At 42.4% G+C, this 24,907-nt stretch overlaps 1 protein-coding gene across 4 annotated transcripts in view; it reads left to right on the top strand.

The window, feature by feature from the left end:
• CLYBL (citramalyl-CoA lyase) overlaps window positions 1–24,907 on the top strand; it is a 167,949-nt gene that overhangs the window by 88,584 nt on the left and 54,458 nt on the right. The gene's annotated exons all lie outside the window — the stretch shown is intronic.

Below are 24,907 nucleotides of genomic sequence, written 5' to 3'. Positions count from 1 at the left end.
TTCACATCTTAGAATCATAGAATCATTTAGGTTGGAAAACACCTTTAAGATCATTGAGTCCAGCCTTAAGTGTAACTGCCAAGTCAGACGTCTTAAACAACGTATACAAGACATTAGTGTAAATGTTTCCTAATTAAAGCTATTTCTGAACAGGAATGTAAGTTTGCTGTCACATCATTTTCATATTTGCCAGTTTTCCTAACCGTGTTTCAGTGCTTCAGACTACAGCAAACAGTGTTTAGGAATTGAGTATGAATGTGTTGTCCAGGGAGTTAGGAAAATAGGTGTGAGAAGTTTCCTGTGTCATCTTAAAAATGTGGATGAAATTTTATTCTTTTTTTTTTCTTGTGAGTTAATGCTTTCCAGAAGGACTTTCTTGGATAGTGCTCTCTTTAACCTTCAGCTCTTTACAGGTATGTTGGAAAGGAAGAAGTTTACAGAGTTTGCATATGTCTATTTTAGTTCTGAAAAGGGAAAATAGTATGTTCCTGTGTACTGCTGAAGATTATTGGAAAACATTTTTCAGTTGCTAAAATTCTGTGTTGTAAGACTAGGATTATATCTGCTGTCACAGTGAATTAGTACTGTTTCATCCTATTTGGGAGGCTGCTGCTGTAAAATGACACAAACGTATTAAACTGTAGTTTTTTTAGATGCAGCTTAATTAGATCAAAAAATAATTTATAGCGGAAGCATCTATTTGTAATAGAGGATAACAGCAAAACAAAAAGTTATGATCAAGATGACAAATTTGACAGTAATAATTTCCGAAGGGTGGTAAAACTCTAGCTCTGTTGAAGTGAAGTTATGCCACTGAATATAAGATTTCAAATAAATTAGGGGAAAAATGGGTGATAGAAACTTGAGACAACAGATGAACCCCTGACTGAGCTAAATACAAAAAGAAAGCAGACTGGAGGTAGAAATGGGGACAGGCTACCAAGGAGCAACACAGAAGTGTGGTCCAGGCATGTATGGGCAGAATGAGGAAGGTTAAAACTTGGCTGAAATCAAAACTGGTGAGGGATGAGCAGAACAATAAGAATGGCTATTATAAGTGCATCAGTAGTAAAAATGAGAAGGAAAACCAGTAAAAGTGTGGATGCACTGCTCCATGAAGCCTCAGGCTTTACTGTCAGAATCTGCCTGCCATCAGACCTGCTAGGTTGTCTGCTAGAAGCAAAGCTTGGGGAAAAGAGATAGCAGCCACAGTAGGGGAGGATGGAGTTAGGGTCTATTTAAATAAGCTGGTCTATGGGATCAGACAGGACATACTGAAGGCCTCTGAGGGAGCTGACTAGTGTCATCATGAAGCTGCTGTCTGTCATCACTGAAAGGTCAAGGTGGCTGGGAGATGTTCCTGACGCCTGGAGAAAGGCACCTCTGCCAAAAAGGCAGTGAGTGCTGTTGGACAACAAGCCGAACGGGGTCAGCAGTGCGCCCTGGCAGCAAAGGTGGCAAACCACCTCCAGGGCTGAGCTGGCACAGGTGCAGCCAGCAGGTCCAGGGAAGGGGTCTCTCCCCCCTACTTGGTTTGGAGGGTCTCCTTGTGGGGTGGCTGTGCTCAGCTGTGGATACCAGGATAAGAGAGAGGCTGACCAATGGGAAGGTGCCTGATAAGCACCATCAGGGTGGTCATGGCACAGGAGGAGAGGCTGAGGAGCTGGGTTTGTTCATCCTGGAGACGAGATGGCTGAGTTGGATCTTGATGGAGACTTTGCTTCCTGAGGGGAGCTGAATGGGAGGCAGAGCCAGACGCTTCTCAGAGGAGCTCAGAAACGGGACAAGAGCAATGGCCACAGGTTGCATGAAGGGAGATGCTGACTAGAGACTTGGGGAAAATGAGTTCCTCGTGCAGGTGAACCTATTAATCAGGCGGAAAAGTTTCCTCTTCATGTTGGAGTAAGGAATATTTCCATGCCAGTGCTTTCATTTTCCAAGGGTATAGTGAGCTGAGATTTTCTAGTTAGTTCCCATGTGTCATGCAAGGTTACCACCCTTACAAGAGAGTGTTCTAGAATGGCATTTTTTCTATTTCTGATCTTGTCTTAGCACTTCTATTCTTCAGAGCCTCAGGAGGTGTTAGCTGCCAGGTCAGCCTAGCAAGAGAAAAGTTGGTGTTGCTACTGTAGTGTTTATGTCTCTCTCTGAGTCCTTGACAAGAGTTTTGGAGACTTTTGTTGCCTCCAGACCAATGCTGTTAGTGGCTTTATCTTCACTGTGGTCCATATGATGGTTTTGAAGAATTGAGATATACAGCACCTTACTTTGTAGCTCCCTTCAGTGTGCAGTCAGACCAGGAAGGGCACAGTCCCTTCTGCGAAAGGTGATCTTTGAAAATTATCTCAGGCAAATTTTGAAAGTGCTAGGATTTGGCCTTTTCTTTGCATGGGGAATGCCAGTGATATAATTAAGAATCAAAACAAAGCCCCATGTTCCCTCTCCTCATGTGTTTTGTATCAGAGGTATAAAAGCAATCCCTTGGAGTCTACATATGGCTGAGAAATGTCTGTGCACTACTCTAACATAAACCATTTGAAAATAGGAAATTTTGCTATTGTTCCTCTGAAATAAAATAGACCTCATTCATCCAGTTAAAGATTATTGATATTCAGGGCTGCACTGTAAAATGATGTAGGACTGATTAGGGTTTAAGCTCCTAAGCCCTATTTGCTGTGAATCGTGATCGTATCGCTCTGTCTCTTTTAGAAAAAAGTTGGTCTCTCCTCCAGCACTTGAACAAGAGAAGTTAGGGAAGAGGAAGCCTCAGCTCTCTCCTTTTCCTTCCTGAAGAGAGGAAGCGGTGGCCCCTGAGCCTTTCCTCTTCTCCCCACTCCCCTCAGCAGTGACAGGATATTTGGTTGTGTTAAGAGGATGGATAGAGAAGGACCTATTTTGCTTATCTGCAGCATGGCATCTTGAAATCATAGCATAAATTTGTTCCTACTTAATATCTTGGAGCTACTTAAAAGATCATTGCTGTGCTGTATCATGGAAGAAAAAAAATCTGTTAATTCTTTTGAATCATCTGTTTTGAAAAATAGGATTAGAGTCCGACCACTTTTCCATGTTCCATTATGAATAACACATACGTAAGAGATGACTCCGAGTTCATTACAGTTAAGAGCAGATCATCCACATACATGCTGATTTTATGGAGATTTCTCTCTGTGAGAATGCCTCCTCCATCTCTCTAGTGACCTGATCCTGGGGCCAGAACAAACAGCACACCAAAGAGAGAGCATCTTTGCCTGCCATTTTTCCCCTAATCTGAGACCTTCGGACCCTTTTATTCCTTAACACTGATGAGAAGAGGCTCTTGCATATAAAACAACACTTCAACTAAATTTGGGGGTGGAGATAAATACATAAAATAGGTCAGCGTGGTATACAAAAAGAAAATTCAAGGCTTTCTTTGTTGAAATGCATTTCCTTTTTGATCTTACTGAAGGATTTTACAGTATTAGTGGAAGAAAGCTCCAGTTGGTTTCTATAAATCTCTAGCTACTTCAATTAAAACCAACAGGTTTTCTGTATTATATGATGATAATTTTTTTTTTAATAAACCCATGTTGGTTAGGATTTATCAATGCTGCAGGTATATCTCTAGGCTCATAGTGAGAATGTTAGCTAGTACTTCATAGGCACAGTTGCATGAAACATTGATAACTAGGTTATTTTACCAGGTCTTTGCTTTATTTATAATAAATTAGTACTGTACCTAATTGTATTGGTCCTACAGGGAGAAGGCTCGCTGATAAAGTGTGTAGAGAATGATTAAATGTACACAGGCGCATAGTAGGGTGACTTCTCTTCAAAAGATGCACAAAATTAAAATGGGAATGCTGCTTTCCCCAGTGGCTTGCCATTATTAAAAGTCTCAGTAGCATGGGAAATTTCTTCTGTAGGAATTGGGAAGTCCAAAAGTCTCTCTGGTTTATTGTAGGGAAGCTGAACTGTACAGTGAAACTCTGCAAGGCCTTTTTGATCCTTGAAGAGTTCGATGAATATACATTTTTATGAAAGTTGTAAAGTGTTTTCATTTCCTCATTAATCCCACCATGGTCCTGGAAGAACTGCCACTCCTGAGTACTAACTGTGACAATAAAAGTTTTTGTTCTTATTGTTTTACTCTACAAGCCAATCATCTTCCTTACATAAAGATTTGAGGATTCATAAGGAGATCACAATATTCAGCAATTTTCTTCTTAATGAGCTCAGTAATGCCTGTGTCTCTTCGAGCAGAGCCTTTGAATTGCCAGTTATTTCTTTTCCACTGATTCAGATGTATCCAATTAAATTTGACTTGGACGTTATCTGATATAACCATTACTACTGACAGAATGGTGTCTAGAAACGTAAGGAAAATGTCTTGGCTCAATATTAACAGGGATTTCAGGCAGGAATACAATAATAGACCTGGGAAAATATTTTAAAACATAGTTAATGTTTGTATAGACTTGTAATTCACAGTACTTCAGTTCTTCATTTGCAATCTATTGTTCACAGGCACACAGCATACCTGGGTACTGAAGGCTAAATGCAGGAGTGGGATGTGTTGCTACACATTTCTAGGCCAGTTTTCAATATTTCATCTGTTCTCCTAGCAGGAAGGACCTGGCTACACAGCCATTGAGCATCCAACACTTAGTTTGAAGGGAGATGTTATGTTTCAAGTATGCTACAGAAAAATCAAGCTTATACAAAAAGTTCAGTATACACATGTACCTTAGAAACAACATGTGGGATGAAATTTAGGCAGTTTTGTTTGCATGCAGAGCCATGTGTTGGGTTGGGCTGTCATGGCTGCAATGGTACCAGGGGTGAGGAAAACATAAAGATATTGCCCAGATCACAGTCACAGGGGTACTCAGCACTTAATACCATTTGCTCCAGGTCTCCCTTGCTTTCTTCATTGGCAATGAGCAGGCAGAGGAACATGTTCGTGTGCCCAGGTTTCTATTGCAATTATCTTGAAACCTAGTCTTGAACCTAAGATTCCATTGTGCTTGTGGTGGTGCACCCTGCTTCTTCTTCCTCATTGCAAAGGGCCACACTTCGAAAACAGAGAGACAGGTGAAGTGTGAGAAAACCCACAGATCCCATCTACAGGGACATGGATCAGACAATGGTAGGACACACAGACAATACAGCCCTTGCTCTCTTTGATAAAGTTTTCCAAAAGGTATCTCTATGGTCACAGTCAAGGTAGTGGTCTAGTGGACCTACAGTCTGATGTGGATAAGTTAAGTAGGGAAGGGAAGGTGGAAATGCATGGTACTTTTCCCAGCACATTATTGCCGTCAAAGCTGGACATGTCCCAGGATGGTGTGGAGTGGAAAGAACCTTAGAGATGCTCAGAAGATTATGAGCAAAATCTGTGGTTTATTTTACCAAACTGTTTAAACATTACCTGTTTACCTGGGGCTTAGTAGTATTATTAGGTAGCAAAACAAGGAAATGTGGTAAGATGCTGGGTAAGAGAAAAGAATTTCTGATGTCGGGTGGAGAAACAGCATAGCCATAAACATGGAAGTTGCTGATGAGGTTGAGGATGTGTGTGACCATGGCTAGGCCTGGGAACCTTGTCATGTGTCATCTGAATGCATGATATTTTACATCAGTACCTTTGGGTTCATCTATTATTATTCTTCTGGAAACCAGATAAAAGGATCCTAGCACTCAGTAGTGGGAACTAAGCCACCAGTACCCACGCAAAAGCATGATTTCCTTGCCATCTCTGACCAGTTAACAGAAGTCCACAATACTTACAAAGGATTCTGCAATCCTTGTTCAGATAACATGTCACAATGAATTAAGGATATTTGTGTCTAAATTAGTGATTCAGAATTAAACCCTTCGGGAGCTTGAGCTTCTTCCTCATATACACCACCATATATTGAATTGAAGGCATATGTACTGTGCTAGTTGCAAAATAAGCACAGAACCATCTAAAACCAGTCTTTTATTTCCATCATGAACTAAACCCATGCGATGACATCCCTTTAACTTAGAGTGGAAGAATTTATCTCTGTTCAACAGAAGACAAAACGCATGGATTACGATTGCCTAAAGCCCTGGTTTTTACATATTCTGTGAATTACTTTCCTCTCCGAATTGTGAAAGACTGTATGTTAAGCTGTGCTTCATACACCAAAAGAATACACTTTCATGGAAAAAGCTGATACCCAAAATCTTTAGCTTACTTATAGTGGAGAGCATCCAAAGCCATGAATTTATTGTGCAGTTACATACCAGAATAGAACACAATACGCAACTCTTGCAACTTTTCTAGGCCGTGTCATAAAAGCCATAATAAACAGGGACAGAACATTAGGAATAATATTTGTTTATTTCTTTATTCCCTAAATGTATAAACATGTATAAACTCTGCTGGCTACGTTGTATGCAGTAGGCTCAAGGGGCACAAAAGCTCTTAATGCATCCCCAGGTTACACATGCCACGTCCAGAGTTTGGGCTTCTAAGCAAGGAATTCTTTTGCAAATAAGCAAAAATCTTGCCAAATTTATTTCTTCATTATGAGTAAGCCAAAGCATGTAGCTGCATTTGAATGTTGCTCTTTGACAGTGGTTTTTATATCTGTATGGAGCATGTGCAGTTGTTAGCACATCTAAATGTACTGACTGGAGTATATTAGGTAACTCCAAAATAAAATGCACACGTCTCCAAATCTGGCCTGCTACAGATTTTGGTGTTAATGTCAGCTGCTCTGCTAAGGTTGTCCTTCTTTCCTTTTGACTATCATATCACAATATGATCTGTCTTCTTATTTATCAGTAAGGAAAGTGATAAGCTGACTGTGGAGTCTGATCAGCACTTTGCATCTTTTTTGAAAGCATAAATGAAATTTTAGTGTTTTCTGAGTTTGACTAATGATTTCTATCTTTAAGACAGCTTGGTTGCTCTGAGATAGCTGTTTTAACTCCTGCATAACATAGTGCTGCCTGTGGATCACTGTAATGGCTCTTTTGCTATCCATCTCTCACTGCAGTGCATTAGGGCTACCCTCTTCAGAACAACGTACTTACCAGTTATTTCAAGACTGGGAGAAAATAATTATAAATATTTTTCTTTATTCTGATCACTGAGCTCTAGAAGACCATAAATCCTTGTGTTGTTCCTCATTTGGGAGCAAATGGTTATAAGGATATGCATGGTTATAAAGATCCTGGCTGTTCATTTTAGGATGGTTATAAACCATGGCTTGCTCGTTCTTTCCTTCTTACTTGTTACAGTCACTTTCTAGATTGCCTCAAACTAACTGCTCCTAAGCCAGACTTAAGATAACTTCATCTTCTAAGGTTCTGCAATATAATTGTGCGTTAAAAGACGCTATGTTGAACAAATTGGTATTTTCTTCCAGCTTAGCCAGGTTATTTGGTTACATTTTAAGCTGTGATTCCACACAGACCTAGTCTTCCACTTGTTAACCAATTATTTTTAAATAGGATAATTATAGATCATAATTTAGTATGCATTTTCTTGAGAAAAAGGGCAAATTAATAAGTGTAAACATGGATTAATCTATTTAAATACACTGTCCACAAAATCCTTACAATATGTAAACAACATTTGTTATGCCTTGGAGATACCATATGATTGGACTCATGAGACCCTGTTTATCCTACTGAACAGTTTCTTTTATAACTTCAAAGGGAATTTTATATATTTATGGCAATAGCAGGGTGTTAAGTGCAGCTATTTAGTTAATGCCAATAGGGATTAAATTAGATTTTATAGCTGTTAGTAGAAGTCTGTTTTGTAACTAACAAGTGGGATTTTTAAATCCTGGAAAGCATAATCCTATTATAAAACTGGCAGCTGAATTAACATTATCTAGGAAGCATGTCTTCACAGATTAACATTTTTTGACATTAACAAAGAAAAACTAGTGCTACAGGGATATTAGATGCTTTTCCCAAAAGTAGGAAAAAAAGAAAGTGAATATAGGACAAGATAAATGGCACAAATACTGCAGGAAGGAAAAATGGATTGAAATATGCATGAGGTGAAATCTGGGAGTGGTCATGTTCTGCCTCAAATACAAAGGAAACACACTGAGTAGGAAAAGATTCCACAACTGATAATTCGTAAGTTATCCACATATTGATTTATATGTGCCTTGTGACTAATTCCCAGTCATCCAAATGAGCATGGGATAGCCACCAAGACCTTCTCCTGTCCTGAGGGGCTGAGATCTCTGCATTCCAGCTATAGGAGCCAAAGACTGGCACCAGTGCAGAAGAAACACTAATCCCTTTACTGAACAGACCCATAAAAATGTTCCACAGAGACCCTGATAAAGTTCCTCTTACATACCTTGAAGAACAGTTCTGGGACAGCTGCTGTAGGCAGTGGTACAGGAAATGAGCGGGACACTGAACTTGCTTGGACTGCAATACCTTATTCTAAGCATTGATGGACTGAATAGCTGTAAGAGTATATACCATGTCATATTTCAATTAAAACATCTTTGTCCGCATCACAGTTGCAGAATAAGCCTTTTGTTACTTGAAATTGTAAAGTATGCGTCTCCTGTATATTATTTTAAAATCTCTGTGTTTAGAATCCGAGGCTTTGCTTATTCACAGTTGCAGCATTGAAATAATGAAATGAGTATTTTATTGTGTGGTGGGTTAAGAGGAATCCACTTCATAAACTTACCAGTTGGGTTAAGAGGAATCCACTTAATAAACTTACCAGTCACAAAAACATGATGATCAATTTCTTTTAGATTTTACAACATCATATTCAGTGTTGTTGACCCAGTACAGATTTTACAGTAACTGTGTCTTTTGGCTACCATGTTGTCTCACAAATTTCTTCCTTTTTATCAAATAGAGAATTTCATTAATTACAAATGGGAGCTAAACTGAAACAAATTATTTTAACTTTGCCTTCCACCCTCCCAATTTCTTGATTCAAGTAAAGCAGAACTTTCATACTGTCATACTGGGGTCATACTGGGGTTTTGTTGTCAGATTTGCAAAGCTGTGGCTTTGCAAACCTACTACGTGACTTCACAGGTTGATTCTTGGCTTGGTGCTTTTGAAATGCTGCATTTTTCCTCCTTGTGGGTTGCTACTTCAACCATTATTACTCAGTGGCTTTCATTTTTACTGAGCATGTTTTCTTCCAGAGCATGCATGTGTAGCAGTCATTGCTCTGGTTAAATCTGTTACCAGGGATGTGGCCACAGCTGCCTCAATGGCTTTCTTAAATCATGACTGCATAGCATAGACCTTACCTTGCAAAGCATATAACAACATCTAAGCTGTGGAAAGAATGTGAAATCTCTAAATTACCAAACTATCCCCCTCTGAAGTCAGTGCCATGAGGAAGGACCTTGGCACCGTTATGTCAGTGGGAAAACTCATCCTGTGCCTGCTATGACTGGCTGCTGCTTGACTGTGAAATATGTCATTGAATGTGGAGGGAGGGATGAAGGATGCTTGGCTCTGCCACTGAGCACTCTTTCATCTAAGTATATGTTTTTCTGCAGTAGATGCTTTGTAGAAGCTCGTTCAGGGCCAGCATGTGGCAAACAACAGCAGCACCACTTGACCATTGCCAGCCAGGGCACCTGATCTCAGAATTTGGCTTCATGATGACAAATTTGCTTATAATCCATGAGGTACAGTGGAAGTGCTGAGAAGAAAAAGAAATGCCCAGAAACGTGAAGGTAGGTTGTGGGTTTCAGTGCTTGAATGTTGTTACAAGTAGCCCTGCACACACATGCTCGATTTTGTAGCTGGACGTGATTCATACACTGAGCAACCTCTGAGTAGTGCTTGATGTGAACTGACAGAAACTAGCAGAAAGAGCAACTGGCTCCTAGTCTGTGACAGCAATCCTGATTCCTGGTCAGCAGATGCCACCTCTTCCTACATCCACCTCTTCACAGAGGTGTGGTGCTACACAGCAAAGCATTGCATGGGTCATGCCTCCATGGCCGTGACATTTCCTGCAAGAAGAGGGGCAACTCTTTGCCATAAACACAACCAGCAGGTTAAAGAGCTCTCAGGGACCTTCCCTTTCTTTTTGCCATGGAAGCTCTGAGCTTTCTCTCTGCTGCTACTGCTGGTGAACAGACCCACAAGTCTCACCTTTCCAAGCCATAGTCTTGGCAAGCAGCCTCCTGCTGTCCTGACCAGGGTCAAAAAATAGTACATATTGTGCATATTTAGCAGGCAGTGGCAGGAAGTCCAGGTAGTGGCAGAGGGGACCTCTGTGAGCTTGTTGTGGCATGCAGCAGCTGGAGCTGGAGGTAAGGGAGCTCTTCTACAGTGCGGTTCAGGAGTTGGTAAGTGGAAGACAGGGTGTGAGGAAATGCTAATGAAGCAAAAATAAGGCACTGCTGAAGAACAGTGGAACAAAACAGCAGCTTCTCAGCTCAATGAAATCTTGCCTGGGGTTTCACATGGGGCTACCTTAGGCCCTTTTTTTACTCTCACTGTTCAAGAAAAGAGAACTTGTGCTACCTTTTAAATGGGCAAGTTACGCACAGGAAGTTCCCAACTTGTCAGCCAGACAAGTGGCTTTCTTACATCCAGAACTTCACAAGCGCTTAGTAAAGTTGGTGTGTGTAGTAAATCTGTCATGGCTATCAAACCCAATTTCTTGAGTGCAACAGAGCATTTATAGAATTGTGTCCTTTTTTGTTTTACTGACAAATTTATCTGGCAGGGGAAACTAGAACCTCCATTTGGGGTAATTTGTCACATTAGCACATTTCCTTTGAAGCTGCTTTGTGGAGCATCCGTCAAAAGTTTTCTCACATCTTGACCACTCTCCACAGTTTCTTAACACCTCTCTTGAAGTGGCCAAAACTGGAGATCGTATTCCAGGCGCAGTGTCACCAGTGCTGAGTAAAAGGGGATAATAACCTCCTTAGTCTTCTGAATATGCAGGTTGTTTTGTTTGCAATGAGACCACATTGTTCCCTTGCTGTCCCTCTTTCAGACATCCACCTAAGTCCCAGGCCCCTTTTAGCAGCTTCATCCTGTAACCTGTCACCTCTGGCCAGGCAGACATGGGATCATCCTGCTGTACAATTTTTTGCTTCTCCTTCCTGAACTTTCTGGGGCTCCGTTGGCCCAGTACTGGAGTTTCTCATGGTGCCTCTGGACTGAATCACAGAATCACAAATTATGCTGAGCTGGAAGGGACCCACAAGGATCATCAAGTCCAACCCTTAGCCCTGCACAGGACCATCTCCAAGAGTCCTATCATGTGCCTGAGAGTATCATCCAAACACTTCTTTAACTCTGTCAGGCTTGGTGCTGTGACCACTGCCCTGGAGAGCCTGTTCCAGTGCCCAACCACCCTCTGGGTAAAAAACTTTTTTCTGATATACAACGTAAACCTCCCCTGACACAACTTCAGGTTGTTCACTTGGGTCCCATCACTGATCACCACAGAGAAGAGATCAGTGTTTGACCTTCCTTTTCCCCTCACGAGGAAGTTGTAACTGCAATGAGGTTTCCCCTCAGTTGAACAGACCAAGTGCCCTCAGCAGCTCCTCATATGGCTTCTCCTCAAGGCCCTTCACTGTCTTTGTTGCCCTCCTTTGGACACTCTCTAAGTGCTTAATATCTTCCTTATATTGCAGTGGCCAAAACTGCACACCTTGTTCAAGGTGAGGCCTCACCAGTGCAGAGCAGAGCGGGACAATCCCCTCCCTCAGCCAGCTGGCGACGCTTTGCCTGATGCCCCCATGACACAGTTGGCCCTCCTGGCTGCCAGGGCACTGCTGACTCAGATTCAACTTGCCATCAACCAGGAACCCCAGGTCCCTTTCCGTGGCACTGCTTTCCAACACCTCATTCCCCAGCCTGTCTGTACATCCGGGGTTGCCCCATCCCAGGTGCAGAATCCTGCACTTTCCCTTGTTGAACTTCATATGGTTGGTGATTGCCCAGTCCTCTAATTTGTCCAGGTCTCCCTGCAGGGTCTTCCTGCCTACGAGTCAACAGCTCCTCCCAGTTTTGTGTCATCTGCAAAATTGCTTAGTATCCCTTTCAGTCCTGCATCCAAGTCTTTGATGAAGATGTCGAAGAGCACAGGGCCTAAGATGGAGCTCTGTGGAACTCCACTAGTGAGAGGTCACCAGTGTGATGTTACCCCATTCACTATTACCCTCTGTGCTCCACCCATGACCAATTGCTCACACACCACATGATGTGTTTATCCAGCTGTGTGCTGGACATTTTGTCCAGATGGATCCTGTGAGAGACAGTATCGAAAGCTTTACTGAAATCCAAAGAGATTACATCAACTGGCTTCCTTTGATCAGCTAGGTGGGTTACCTTGTCATAAAAGGAAATTAGGTTGGATAAGCAGGATTTTCCTTTCCTGAAGCTGTGCTGACTGTAACCAATGACAGTGCTGTCTTTCAGGTGTTTTTCAATACCTCCCAGAATAATCTTTTCCATAACTTCACCAGGAACTGAAGTGAGACTGACAGGCCTGTAGTTTCCAGGGTCCTCCTTCTTGCCCTTCTTGAAAATCAGGACAACATTCACCAGCTTCCAGTCAACTGGGATCTCTCTGGATTCCCAAGACTGCTCAAAAATCATCAAGAGTGGTTTTGCAATGACATCAGCAGCTCTTTGAAGATTCGGGGATGAATCCCATCAGGCCCCATAGATTTGTAGGGATACAGCCGAAACAGCAGATCCCACACAGTTTCAGGGTTGACTGGGAGTTGATCATTCTCACCATCATGGTCCTCCAAGCTGAGGGCACTTAGACCCCTTTGACCTGTCATCCATGTTGAAGACAGAGGCAAGGAAAGTGTTAAACACCTCTGCCTTGTCTCTGTCCCTGTTTGTGAGGTGACCATCCTCATACTATAATGTGCCTATACTGCCTTTTGCCATTAATATACTTGAAGAAACTCCTTTTATTGTCCCCCACATTTCTGGCAGCTTCAACTCCAGTTGAGTTTTGGCTGCATGAATTTTCTCCCTACAGTGGCAAGTAGCATCTCTGACTTTTGTCACTTGATCTTGCTTCCCTTGGGCATACATGTTCCTTTTTTGCCTTATTTCCAAGAGAAGATCCCTGTTCAGCCAAGCTGGCCTTCTGCCTCCCCTGCTTGACTTCTGACATTTGGGAAGTGCCTGCTCCTGCCCCCTTAGGAGGTGATGTTTGAAGAGTGACCAGGACTGATGGACCCCACCACTTATAAAAACATTTTCCTTGGGAACCTTACTTACTAATTCCCTCATCAGCCTGAAGTCTTCTCTCCTCATGTCCAGAGTCGAGGTTTTGCTGGTACTTTTCCTCCTGTCAACAGATTATAGACTTGATTTCTTTGTGGTCACTGTGCCCAAGACAGCCACCAATCTCTGCTTCATTCATGAGATCCACTCTGTTGACAAGCAGAAGATCAAGGAGTGCATCTTTTCAAGTCAGCTTTCTTAGTCCCTCTCGTTTGGCGTCATTGGAAAATTTGCTGAGGATTCACTCTGTGTCATCACTGAGGTTCATGTGGAAGATGCTGGATAAAACTGGCTCCAGTATCAGCGCCTGGGGTTCTCCACTTGCTACCAGCTGCCAACTAGGCAATTCTTCAAACTTAGCTGTCCAACCAGTTTTCAACCCATCATTTTGAACCCAATATTGTCAACCCAATACTTCTAGCCCATATCTTCTCAGCTTCCAGGTAAAAATGCCGTGCCCTCTAAAGTCAGGGTGTATTACATCTGCTGCTCTCTGTCATATAACCAGTCATTTTGTCATAAAAGACCACCAGATTGGTCAAGCAGAGATGTCCTCCTCCTGCCTCCAACCCACATGAACTTACCCATTTTCTTCCCTCATTTGGTTGCCTGTGGTTATCATGAGATCATGAGTGCAACTTGTTCTATCCTCTTTTCATTTTTACCCATCTAGAATCAATAGATATAATGAGCAAGAGACTTTGTTCTTACTTTGCCATACAACTTCACAGTGTCAGGTACTTTGAAGCATCCTTGGCACTGGAGCATGTTACAGTTGCCTTGAGTTGACTTTAGACACATTCACCCAAGAATGCAATTCCCAGCCATACTGCTAACACCTGCATGTGCTCTTAAGTGCTTGAAATTCTGCTTTTGGGCATATTTAGAAACGTTTCTGTCCTCTTCTGTCAGCTTGTCTCTCTCATGCTAAGGATATCAGAAAGGTCCTTGAGCAATCAAAATTTGCCTAGCAGACTCTAACAAGAGACACATGCAAAGCACAGAAGCTATAGCATTTTTATTTTAAAATGGCTAGGATAGGAAAGAGGAAATAACAGTCAGGTCCACGGTTGCATGGGTAACAGGCTGATGGATCAGGGTCAGAGGGGAAGCCAGAACGGGGGAATGTCATGGTGGTGAATGATCAAGGAGAGACTGTGGACGAAGATTTTTTAAACAACTGAAAGAAGATTCTCAAATTCTTCTTGACTCTCATGGAGAAGTTTAACCATGCCAGAATTTACTGAGAGAACAGTGTGATGGGTTGCAAAGCAATCCGGATTTCTAGAGTTCAGGGAAGACAATTTTTTGATACAAGTGCTGAGCAACTGACCAGGGGAGATGCTTTACTGGAATCCTGAATGAAAATGAGCTGTCAGTCAGTCAGTAACACTCTTTACTGCAGGAGCTGTCAGATGCTGGATTTTATGATCCTGAAGGCAGCGAGGAAGGCAAGGACACAAGACTTCAGCTGGTACGGAGAATTGATCCCGTGTTAGGCTTCCCCTGAAGGCAAGGGAGCTCATAAGGGCTAGTCAGACTTCAGTGACAGCCTGCACAAAATGCAAAAAAAATCATCTGAAGGGTGGTAGAACAGGCAGGCAGGGCAGGAGGCCAGCTTGCTGAACAGGGAACTCTTGATTTAACTCAAACATAAGAAGGAAGTATACAGGAAATGGACACAGGAATAGCTACTGAGGAGGAATAGAGGCATATTACCTGAGTCTGTAAGCACAGAGTGAGGAAGGCCAAAGACTGGCTGGAATCAATGACCACAGAGTACATGAAGGAAGATGCTGACTGGAGACAAAGGGAAAAAAGTTTTCCCCAGGCAGGTAGTCAGATACTGGAAGAGGTTGTCCAGAGCACTAGTATATCCTTCCTCCATGGGGGTATCCAAGCCTTGGCTGGGTGAGTCAAGGGGTAGTTAACCCTGCTTTGAGGAGGCAGATGGATGAGGTGGTCTCCTGAGGTCCCTTCCAACCTGAATTAGACTGTGTGATTGCATGATTTTCCTAGTGTTTAGAAAACTTGTCAAGGAAGTCAGGAATGTGGGTCTATTTGTCCTTATCTGAAGTGATGACAGCATCCTGCTTGCTCAATAAAACTGATATCCATCTGTATGTATGCACTCCTGTGGTAGAAACATCTTCCACCTTGCTTTAAGTACATATTAACTGGGCAGAGACCAAAGCTAGGCCTGAAACTGACTTTCTAGTTCAGTGATTAGGACATGAACCTAAGACAAGGAAGACCTAGATTTATATCTGTGCTCCAGGGACAGCTTATACATTTTAGTCTATGGCTTTTTTTTCAAGTATCACAGTGTATGTGTCCCTGTGTGGTTCTAGTCCTAGTTTACTAACCTAATCAAGAAATCAGATCCTCGACAGACATGAAACTGGTACCATCATTAGGAAAATTTTCATTTATGCTTTTTCTTAACAGACTGCCAGCTCCTGTTTAAAGACTTCAAAAAAATTCATGTAGTTTTTACTGCTTTTCTAGTTGTATCTGGGAAATTGTGTATTTTATTTTTAATTGCTGACAGCTAATTTTTCCCTCCTCTGTCCTCTTCCCTCACCTGTTGCAGTCTGATAAAGAATTCAGCACAGTTCCTCCTTTTGTTGGAAGTGCTTGGATAAAATCTGCAAGGGTCAGGAAAAGAAAAAACTATGTGCTAAAGGCTGCTGAATCCAGCATCCCATTAGTACAGTTCCACCATCAGTGAGGCTGAGCAAGTGTTCCCGATATGTATGCATACACATATTCTGATATATGTGCGCATATAAGCCAAGATTTCTCAAAGTCAGAGATTAATGGCAAGAAACTTGCTGTTGCCTTTTTTTTCCAATAGAAATCAGATGTTAAACTGTTTTTGCAAATCCTGTTTATCTATAGATGTAGCTATGAAATGAACAACTGTAAGTGTGGTGTGCTTGAGCATCCTAAAGAATTAGGAAGGAGACTTCACAGAACTGATGCATGTTTTATTTGCAATCAAAAATTCAAAGCACTGTATCACTTAGCTGTGCTGACCCACATGTGAGGGTGTGTACGTGCAGCATGTTTTAGCGATCCATTTGTAGAAGGTGATGGAGGAGGAGGAGCAGCTCAACTAGGTTAAGCACAGTAGATGGTATAGATAGGAGCTTCTGGCTACCCTGCTGCTCTTGCAGTTGATTAGCTGTTTTCAGTAATTATGCATTTCCATCAGGGGTGCAATGGTTATCACCTCTGGTAATGAGATTACTCCCATTTCATACAAGTGTAATGTTCTGCCGGTTCCCTTTTGGCACTTTACACATTTCCTTGACTCGCGCTTTCCACACTTGCCAAGGTTGCACACCATATTCTCTCCTATGGACTCACCGAACCATGCAAATGTGTTCCCCAGCATTTGTCAGTCTCGTGGTAGCAACCTATAGGCCTGCCAAGGTAGCCTCACAGCACGTACAGTAAAGAGCTTGCTTTGAACTAGTTCAATTTTTTTTGTTGTTGCTTTTTTTCCAAGTGGCTGCACTGGGCTGTCAGAGAATGGGAATTACGTGTTTTTCACTTATGTGAAAGCATCTCTGTAACCCATGACATAGCATCCAAAAATATGGGTTTGTACCCCATTCACCACAGAAGGAAAGGCACTAACCTTTCATTACAATATTGAAAAACTTGCAGATTTTGCTGGGATTTCCCGAATGCAGAGTACTCCAAGCACTTGTGAAAATCATTATTGCCAATTATAGGACAAGCCAGAGAAGTAGATGCTGGTGTTACATCTGCTTTACACAAATTGTCTGGTAGAAATTTCCCTGGAAATTTTTTGAATAGTAAAAAAAGAGAGATAGCCCAGCAAAGGTCAAGAAAGTCATTGAAGAAGGTACAAAATCGTAACACATGCTTCTGGAGCTTAACAAAGAGGAAAGAGTATGCAGTGAAATTTTATACTGCACAGAGCTGCAGATTCCAGGCATTCCTTTTGATGGAGCCTCTGAAGGAAGTATAGAGGCTGTGTACTCTTTTTGAGGCAGCTTTACAGGTCACAGATCTGGCCTAAACAAAAGTATTTTTTTCTAAACTATTCCTTTCATTTTCCTCCTCCTCATGTCAGGACTCCAGCAGAGTTTTGTAAGCAATCCGAGGGCTATCCTGGCAGCATCTACCTCCCTGCCTCTGGGGACTGATTCCAGGTCATAGATCAGAGGGAAGGTATACTTCACAGAGTAACTTGGTGTGAGCACACCTCCTTTCATAGTTATTTTTTTTCTTCCAGAGTGTGGCATGAAAAGGGCAACACCGTAGGCCACCAATCAACCAGCACCTTAAAATAAACCCCATCATCACACTAACTTTCATGTAGACATCCCAGGGAGTAAGCTGCATGGTGCAAAGAAGGGCATCTGGTTTTCACCCTGTTCTGGAAATCAAGTGAGTTCATAAATGTGGTTTTTGCCAAGAAATAGAAATGCAAGTGCTTGAGCGGCAGCCTTGGAGCATGGAGACATCCTTGACTCTCCATGTGGTTCCAGAAGCCATGTGACAAGTTCCTTTAATGCTTTTTCCCATTAAAATTGATCCAAGATTCCAAAAGATAAGCTATGATATTCCCCCTATGTGTGAAGCTGCTATATTTCCTAAAGATTCCTGTCAAGAGACCAGAAAACAATGCTACCTCTGTGGAAAGACTCTCCTTATCACTTCAGAGAAAGGTCTTTATCCTGAAGGTGCTGCTTAAACCAAGTGCTTCCAAGCAATGGCATTTAGGGGAAAAGAGATTAAAGGTGCCTCTCTTAAGAATGGGAGGATCCGAGACTCCACGTCAAGAGGAGGTACAAAGGAGCTGTCAGATGAAGCCTGCCACTCAAGGAAATGGTCTCCTCCCTTCCTGTTTTTCCATATATCCTTTCTTGCCCGTGGCCCTTGTTTTAATGTGCTAAAATGAGACAGGGTGGTGTTCAATATAGTTGCTTTCTCTGGGCTTTAGAGAGTCAGGCTTTTGGAGGCCAGGCATGAACTGTGAAGTTAAGTTGATAAGATCTACATTTCAACAAAATATGACATAATTCACCCTTGGAAAGTCAGAGGCCTTATTTCTGAGAAACTGCTACTTAAGAGAAGATTTGACTCTACCCTTTAATTCAATCTGATCTACCCAGTCTAATTATATACTCATTTCTCCTCTAGTTTTGAATAACAGTAATATAAAAAAAATAATATAAAATTCAGGATCTTTTTCAGCATTGCATGAGGTCACTAAGATTGGGTCATGTAATTGTTGTGAAGGGAACACCAGAGTTTTCATTGAAAGGGTTTGATAAGGGACTTGTGTTGAGGAAAACATACTTGGATAATTTGTTGAACTTATTACTTCATGTAAAGCAGTAGCTGCAATAATAAGAAAAAAAATCCCATCTAATTTCCTGGAAAAGTGGGAAGTGGAGAGAATATATTTCAATAGCAGTCATACTATTAACTCTTTAAGATTCCAGTATATTTTGGTGATCTCTAAACACAGCTGTACAGTAGAAGTGCCAGTGCTGGCACAAGCTGCATCTGAGAAAGTTCCCTGTTGTGCCAAGACTGTGACATTGCGTTCTGCTGGAGATCTCTTTGGCTTCGTTTCATGCATACCTAGCAGATTTAGCAGATTGTGAAAATGAATGTTTTCCATTCTCATGGCTGATTTTTGCATGCATCTGTTCACTCATCTAAACCTTAGTTACATGCTGCTATGAGAATGAAAGGCTATAATTTTTTCCTTGGAAATTGGGATTGTTTCATGCACCACAATTTCTGCTCAAGGATCCTGCACAGAAATTGTGAAACACATGTCTCACTAATGTCGTAGAAAAAATTGTAGCTACAGGGATGCATTTTTCTCTCTTTCTGCATGCGTATCTGGGCTTCATGTAGTAGGAATTATGTGCATAAATCAAGAGAAAAGTACTCCCCCTAGAATGGAAAATACCTGTTGGCAGGTACCAAAAGATAAATATTTAAACATGGCATTTGCATATAACATTAATAAACCCACGCTGATTGTGTCACAAATTCTATATTGTAATTCATAGTGCTTACTTCATATACCAGGTTGCAAGTTATTGTGAGTGCACAGAATTTGCCAAATTGTTTGAATATTGTAGCTGTGCTATATTACAGGGCATACACAGGCATTTATATGCTGAATATTCCTCTTTTTATTTTTTTTTGAAAAAACATAACCTGGCAATTAGCTCGATACAATGAGCTTGAATAGGGTTATGAAAGAAAACTGATGTATGTGACACTTCAGAATTAACAATGTTTATACTCTCACTTTTTAAAAATTACATTTCTTGTATGTTAGATTTTTATGGTGTAATTTCACTGGGTTAACCATTCTAAATACCCTTTAATATTATTTTTTTCCACAACGGAGAGGTTTAAATGGCTTAACCACATTCTCATAAGATATCTAGGCAAAGACAAAGGCTGAGATTCAGATTGCTCTCAGCTTACCCAACCTTTGCAACCGTTGCTAGTAAATAGCACAAGTCTGGGGTTTTTCTTCAAAACTATTTGTGCTCTGCAGATTTGTATTCCTTTTGTTGCAGAGATGTACTTTTCTGGCCTTATCCCTGTGCCACCAAAACTAACATGCACCATCTAAAAGGTAAAGACAAGGATACAAAGGCAAAAAAGCCATCAGCAGAAGCATTGTGCTCCACAGTACTCTTAAAACACTTGCTTCTTGTGCATCCAAATCACCCATTAAACCTTTATATCACTCTTCAGAGACTGTCATTTCTTTTTCCACAGCATAAAGTTTACTGGTTCTTCTCTTTTCTAAGGCACCCTCTTTGCTGAGTAGTCACACAAAAGGAACAGAGCTAAAAAGTGAGTCACATTAGTCATGCTGCGTAAGGTCCAGTGAAGTGGATTTCCAATTATTGCTAATTTATTCAAGGGTAAATTGTTGCACTGCGAGGGGGCTAGCAGTAGGGGTGGGTGCAGAGCCACGCTGGCCCAGCGGGTGCCTGGCAGGGCACATCGTGCAGAGGCTGTCATGGTTGCTGCATCTCCCAGGGCCTGGCTTCAAAACGCAAGCACGCACGTGCAGGGGTCCCTCTGCCGTCTAGTGGAAGGACAAAAGAAACCTTGGTTTTCATTGTCCCCTTGCTCCTCTGTGCTGTCGCTGGGGGCCCAGATTGCACAGAGAGGCTGAGCTAGACCTGAGTATGGCCGGCCACAGGAACATCAGGTCTGCCCTTGTGGCTGGCTCCTACCAGGGGCTGGAGTCCAGCGCTTCTCCTGTGAGGATGGGGTGCTTCCTGCTCATCTATGTCACCAGAACTTCATGTCCCTTCTGCTTTGGGAGTATTTCATGGTGGGAAAGGAGAGTACCATGACCCAGGGCTATTGTGTGACAGTGCTGCAGGCAGCATCCAGGGCCCTAGGAGGTCTCAGGGCGAGTTCCCACTGCCACACGTGCTTGGCTGTGCCCAGCCACAGAGATAAATGAGCAAGAGTGGCAATCAGCAGCTGTGTGCTTCAGCTGGCACCTTGTAGTCCAGGGAGCTCCTTGTTGAACACATCCCTCCTGCCTTGTGCCCAGACACAGTGTTGCTCCTTCAGCTCTGTCATAAGTATGGGTTCCAAAACATTGCACACCAGGCACTGCTCAGCTCTCCATTATCTTCTAACCAGCACCCATGGCTTCACTAAGGATATGTAGGAGAATTTGTATTTTGTTTTCAAGAACCCATCCTCTGCAAGCTAGTACATATGCTGGCCATGTTCTGGCAATGCAGGGTAGGAAATGACACCACTCACCTCACAGAGCAACTAATCAGTGCTGTCTTAATGTAACTGGAAAGCTCATGTGTGGTCACCTTAGCTAGAATGATGACAGCACTGGATAAAGACAACTTTGCAATTATTAGCTATATAGCCTTGTGGTTGAGAACAGCTGGTTTGGTGTTAGTGGCAAGCAGTGTGTTTCTTGCTGGGCAAAGGAGCTGCCCATGGGAGCCAAGTCCATCTGGGCCCTTCCCCAAGGGCCACTCTCTCTGCTATAACTAAAGGGTATTTCCCAGTCAAGTTTGCCAGCCTTTCTCTGCAAAGGAGCTAGCTACTAATTTTCACATGCTGTGTCTTAGTGAACTTTTGAGGACCTTCTGAAAAGCTGAGGATGTTTTCAATGGAGTTTAGACATGCTGCTTTAAAAGTCTCATTTAGCCCATTCAAACCTCTGAGTCAAAGACACAAAGTATTGTTTCATAGCAATTTCTTCTGCTCAGGGATTACGGTGGTACTTGCAGAGCCAGAAAGGCTGTGTTTTCCTTCTAGGTTAGGAAGAAATACAGTAAAACAGGTGGGGTTTGGAGCTTTACAGGTTGGATGTAATCCTGCTGTCTCTTGCACTATTAATTTAAAATTTCTATTCTGTTAAACTCAAAGGAAAATCAGAACACAATGTGTTTCTTCAAAGAAACAAAGGGCCCTTAGACTTTTAAGACCACACGTGCTATGTAATAAATAGCAACAGTAAGAATAACCAGTCTTATTTTTACTAATTCCTATTTAGTCTATGACGCTTTGCAAATTTTTCCTGCACATTTTTAATATGTGTGCTAAATTGTTGTGGAATTACAGGTGTTGGGTTTGGGGAGAAGGTAGTAAAGTGTTTACATTTGTGAAGATTTTGTTAAACTGGAATGCTATCATATTCTACACTTATCTGATATTTTACATAATGGAGATATAAGTTTGCTTGCCTTCCTCTTTTTTCTTTTTCCATTATAAATGTAACAGCTGAGAAGGAATTAGAAATAGTGATTTTCTTTTGGCAACTAAAAACTGTTAATAGTCGGAAAGTTATGTTTGCAACATGGATTGCTAATAAAATGCGCCTCTTCCTGCCAAAATCAGAGAGTCCAATTTTCAACATCTCTCTGGTCTCTCTCTTTGCACGAGCCATTCACACCGAACTCGCTGCACTTCTGGCTGTTTTGCTCGTGCACTCTGTCAAAAAATATTTTCTGCATCTCTAATTTCATCAAGATATGCTTGACTGCGAGTGTCAGCATCGCTGAGCAGTAGTGTTTAATTCAAAATTCGCTGTGTCTGTGGCTGCGGCAGCTGAACAACTGAAATATCAGTGAGGAACCAGACCACCGAGGTGCCATGGTTTGTCGGCATGTTTGTGCGATTAGGTGGGAAACATCACTCTTGTGTGACTGCCTGTGCTTCAGCAGTGCTCCACTGACCATATATTATCCATTTCTAATATTTACGTCAGCAAAGGTCTACATGTAAAAACTCTAGATTTAATGACTGTGTTATAGAGGTGTATGCCACATTATGAGAAATAAAAAATACTCTTTTTTCTTCTCCCATTAGTCATAGTAACACATTTTTAAATAGCAATCTGCAGTGATATTTATCTCCTTTGTGCAATTTTAAGGTATTTCTTGCACTGAGATACAGTCAGCGGTGTTCAGGCTTTGGTAGTCCTGAAGGGGTAGGATGGCAAAGGCTGTCAAGAACAAAGACTTGAAGAAAATAGATGGAAAAATTTGGGGTGTCTGCCTGTCTCTTAACTGTGGTTTGTTTTGGGGAACATCAGTCTTTTTTGGAGTCAAACTGTAGTCTTCATGTTTGATGTGCCCTCACTTTCACTGTTGATTGTGATCTACCTTGCACACAATGGTGATTATCTGCTATCCTGGCTATTTTATTGCCCTTATTTTATTGCCCTGCACAGATAGGGTTCTTTTGAGCACTGGTACACCAGGAGAAGTAGATGTCCAGGATACCAAGTAAGTGATGTTAAGGCATTGCGCTTCTATTCAGGAACAAGGCATTTGTACGGTGAGGGGTCATGTGTTGGGAATGGGCAGCTGTCTGGACTCTCAGAGGTGTGGGGTACAGCTGCGTTGGAGTGGTCCAACATGGAAAACTGGCCAGTGAACTCAACTCACATCACGTGTAAATCCAACCATTGCTGATCTTCCCCTGAATATATTTAGCTAGGGAATTGGGTTTAGTGGTGAGTGTTTTGAATGATGAGCTGCTCATTACATCTGTTTTCCTTGACTGCTGATGTGAAATAATTGACAGATGAAATGTGAGAGGATAATTTCATGTTTCACACCAGTGAGTCCATTTTATTTGGTACCCTTCTCACATGATTGCGGAAGACTAGTGTCATATGAATCCTTTGCCTAACTGAATGGTGAATCAGCAGGTCAGTGATGAGGTCATACCAAGACCTCCCGAAAAGCTCTTTGTTCTTGTTTTGGTTGGATTGGGTTTTGTGTAGGCTTCTGAATAGGTTGCGTGATGCAGCATGCAGTTTAAGTACTTGTCCCTTGGTTCAGATTTATTACTGGTTGGCGCTGTCAAAGATCTGAACTCTCTGACAGCAACAAGACTTGGTAGCAGCCCCTTTTCTGGCAGGTTTAGCAAAGTCACCAGTGGTTGGTCAGACAGTGATACTGGCCTGTGCTTTCAGTCCGGGGATAATATCTTTATCTTAAGGATCAACAGTACTTGCATGAGCTTGTGTGATACCTTATTAGGGAAAATGGTGCCTAGACTCTGCTTGCATCAGGCAAACTTAATAAATCATAGGATTTAATCAGAAGAGAAGGGCCAGACACAGGTGAAACAAAACCTGTGGTAGGTTTTATCCTGGTAGACAAACCTGAAGCTTCCTTAACTGCTTGCTTTGCTTCAGATGCCACTGGCTCATAGCAGAGGGCAGCCCCGTGTGCTGTGAAACCAAGTGACTGATCCAAACCACAGCAGGTAATCACAGTGGAAATGAGACCTTAGTTGCAAGGAATAACTCCCCAGAGCAGTCACCAGAGCTTCCGGCCTGCTGCCTAGGAGAAGAGTTTGCACAGCAAAGCAAAGATGCAGGAATCCCCTCACCTTTTCCCAGTACTTCACAGAGGTCTATAAAATAGTATTTGTCCCATGTTTGTAGGTTACAGTCGACAATGTAAACATTTCCTCCTGCTGCCCCCCTGATGGAAGAGGATGGGGGGCTCAGAGCACAGCTGCTTACGTGACACAACATTGGTGACACCATCCTGGCATTCAGAGTGTTAATCCTTTCCATATTTCTGAACTGCCCATCAGTAGGGTTTTCCGATGCACCAGTGCTCTGGGAATAGAGCTGATTTCCAACTTACAGAGGACTCCTCACAATACCCACCTTACAAACTCCTAGTGCAAGATAAATAATTGTTTGGTGCTTATGCTTCCTATCAATGGTGCTGTTATTGTGACCATTCCCAGTCCCGATGTTCAGTGTCCCAGTCAGCAGGTGCAGGAAGCTCAGTGAGGGTGGTCCAGGCTTGGGAGGGTATCCTGTGTTTCTCAGTAACAGCCTCTCCAACCAGCGGATGAGCCCCAGAGGGAGTCCTGGACAGTCCCGCATTGGGCAGAAGAAGTTGGCAGCAACACAGGGCCTCAAGGATGTAGTTTAGAAAGCCAGGAAAAAAATCCCCTCCTGTGGCACAGTACTCCTTGCCAAGGCCATCATCGTCCCAGCCAAGGCGGGCTGGATGGGTCTCCTGTAAGAGCCTGTCAGCCCCTTTCATTAGGCAGCCGGAGGGGCTGCTGCTGAGTGATGCACGGCACCTCCTTCCACCCTGTGCGTGCTTCCTGCCAG

Source organism: Manacus candei, unplaced genomic scaffold (assembly GCF_025592945.1).
Source record: "Manacus candei isolate 608988 ecotype Guabito, Panama unplaced genomic scaffold, ASM2559294v1 h1tg000014l, whole genome shotgun sequence".
NCBI lineage: Eukaryota > Metazoa > Chordata > Aves > Passeriformes > Pipridae > Manacus > Manacus candei.
Note: the sequence above shows the minus strand (reverse complement) of the source record. Positions and strands in the feature narration are given on the sequence as shown.